Genomic DNA, 3,067 nt, shown 5'->3' with positions numbered 1-3,067 from the left:
CCTATTACATCTCCCCAATGTGTGTATAAGGTTTATAAAATATAACTTTTTTCTCTGATAAATGTATTAAACTGTTTTATATTTTATGTGCATTGTCTCATACACTTGCAGACGGCAGCGAAGCAGTGAAAAACATTAGCATATTTTGATAAATCTAGGAAATACATAATATGTTGGAGCAGAGTACAGTGCTGTGATAAATGTACCAGGAGGAGGAGGTAGAGTAAAAGCTGCACAAGTGCACAGCCTTCCTGTGTAATGAATTTGCCATGGCAACAGACAGAAATTAGACCGATTGATGCTGGAAGTCATGACTGTTGATCTGATATTCAGTGGATGGAGAAAGCTAGGCTGTACCTTATCTTCATAAATAAACACACCACCATTAGTCTGTAGGAGTCATGTCACAGTACACCAGAGGAAAATGATTGATAGATATGTGTGTTACAGCTGATTTTATAAAGTTGTCATACAGTATGGAAGAAATGTTACTTTAAGACTAAACGTCAGAAAAATTGGGTGTGACAGCTGTAATACAATAACACTCTTAGGAGCGATTGGGCCCGAGGTTTAGGGAGATGAAAAAAAACCTTGCATAACTCGCGCCCAATTTTGGGTAACTGTGGTATCTAATTTAAAAAATGGAGAGTAAAAAATAAAATGATACTCGCCTGTCCGGTGGTCTCCTCTCCATTTTTACACTGGGTAGAGAGCTACTGGGAGGCGTGTGGGTTGTTAGGAGATGTAGCTCTCCCAGCCACTGCCTCCGGGGGATGATATTACACGTTGCACTGCAAGTGTGGGCATATTAAAAATGTGCAAATAGATTTATTGTCGGGAAGTTGGGTCATAGATTAATTCTAAGTTTTAATGTGAAAACAAAGCTGCTCATGCAAAAGCAGCCAATACAAGGGTGTGCAATAAGTTTTCCCTTGCACAAAAAGTATTATATTTATAAAGTGAACATTTTTTTTTAAAGTATTCGACATAGGAGTCAATGCAAAGTTGCATGCGCTCAAACCACTTGCTGAAGCAGCTGGACCAGTCCTAAGCAGGTATGTCTTCTAAATGATGGATGAAGGTCTCCACTGCAGCTTCCAGTGACTAAAAATGAATCCCATACATCTTGTGTTTGATTTGCGGGAACACGAAGAAGTCGCAAGTGGCTACTGTGTATATTTACTAAAGTTAAATTTTGATTTTTCTAGGGATTTAGCATTCGATTTTGATTCGATTTTTATTCAAGAGACTTAACTACAGGCAAAATCTAATGTCAAAATTATTCTAAAACCAAATTCAACTTAAATCCCACTCCAAATTGAATTTCTGAAAAACATCAATGGCCCTCATTCCGAGTTGTTCGCTCGGTAATTTTCTTCGCATTGCAGCGATTTTCCGCTAATTGCGCATGCGCAATGTTCGCACTGCGACTGCGCCAAGTAAATTTGCTAAGAAGTTTGGTATTTTACTCACGGCATTACGAGGTTTTTTCTTTGTTCTGGTGATCGTAGTGTGATTGACAGGAAGTGGGTGTTTCTGGGCGGAAACTGGCCATTTTATGGGTGTGTGTGAAAAAACGCTACCGTTTCTGGGAAAAACGCGGGAGTGGCTGGAGAAACGGGGGAGTGTCTGGGCGAACGCTGGGTGTGTTTGTGACGTCAAACCAGGAACGAAACTGACTGAACTGATCGCAGTGGCAGAGTAAGTATCGAGCTACTCAGAAACTGCAAAGAAATTTCAATTCGCAATTTAGAGAATCTTTCGTTCGCAATTTTGCTAAGCTAAGATTAACTCCCAGTAGGCGGCGGCTTAGCGTGTGCAATGCTGCTAAAAGCAGCTTGCGAGCGAACAACTCGGAATGAGGGCCAATGTTTTTACATAGTCGACTATAAGATCCCCTCATTTACTAAAATTCGATTTGAAATCGAACTACAAATCAAACTTGAAATCCCCAAATTAGTTGAATCCTGTTAGACATTCAATTTGTGCTTCTAAACACCATTCTGTTGGTAGGAAATTGATTGTGATGACTTTTAAAGTACCCAAAAGCATGTGGAGCAGTGTGGCTGTAGGAATAATGGCTGTCGAAGGTTATGGTAAGTTGTGCAGTTACCTGCAGTATGAAAATCACCACCTGGCTGAGAGAACCCAGGACCATTTATCAGAGCAACATCAGCAGTTTCAAGAGTTGAATACTGCACGTTTTTATACAAATGGGCATAATACCTAGTCCATGAATGTGCAATAGATTGCAGCATTTCACAGTATCTGTCACTTTTGGCAGATGATATCATGAAACTTAAATTCAAGTTGTTACTGGCTATCCTGGTTCGTGCCATGATGCCTACATCCTCAACAAATCATCCTTGCCTGCAAATTTTGAGGTGAGTCAAATGCCTGATGGATGGCTGTTGGGTAAGCTACCTACATGTGTTAATGAAGCAGCTGGTAGTACTTGTGACTTCTGTATACTGCTTCTATCCCCTCCCCCCTTCACCCCCACCACAGGTGACTTAGGCTATGGCTATTGCTCCTGGCTTCTGACTCCACTGAGAATCATCACACTCCTGCTGAGCATAACCACCCAATCCATTACAGAATGCACCATTGGTCTATTAAAAATAAATAATTTGGAAGGCATATTATATAATTTGGCAAAAGTGTCTGAAATTGTGCTCTGCTACTGTCTATTACATAATCGTGCATTAAATAAACCACTCCCCTCAGATTATGCAATAAGCAGAGAGTAGGCCAAGGTTTTGTTACCAACAACTGACTATTTGAGCACAGAAAGTGGAAGGCAGGAGCAGGAAGGCAGATTAGGGCTAAGCTTATTGTCAACTATTTCAGCTGTAAGCATTTTAAAAAAAACAACATCAATTAGGTTTTCATGTATAAAACAGTGTAAAGGGAGAGCTTCTCCTTTAAATAGTGTGCATGTGATATATTTGGATCAATAGGAAGCAATGATGAAGTTCTCTTCAATTTTGCATTTGAATTTGCTGGAGATTTTAATGGGGATTTCAGGTTTGATTTGGGAAGGGTTCTATTCCCCCTCGGTGGGGAT

Source organism: Pseudophryne corroboree, chromosome 4, assembly GCF_028390025.1.
Source record: "Pseudophryne corroboree isolate aPseCor3 chromosome 4, aPseCor3.hap2, whole genome shotgun sequence".
Classification (NCBI taxonomy): Eukaryota; Metazoa; Chordata; class Amphibia; order Anura; family Myobatrachidae; genus Pseudophryne; species Pseudophryne corroboree.
The sequence above is the reverse complement of the archived record's forward strand: the minus strand, read 5'-3'. Positions refer to the sequence as shown.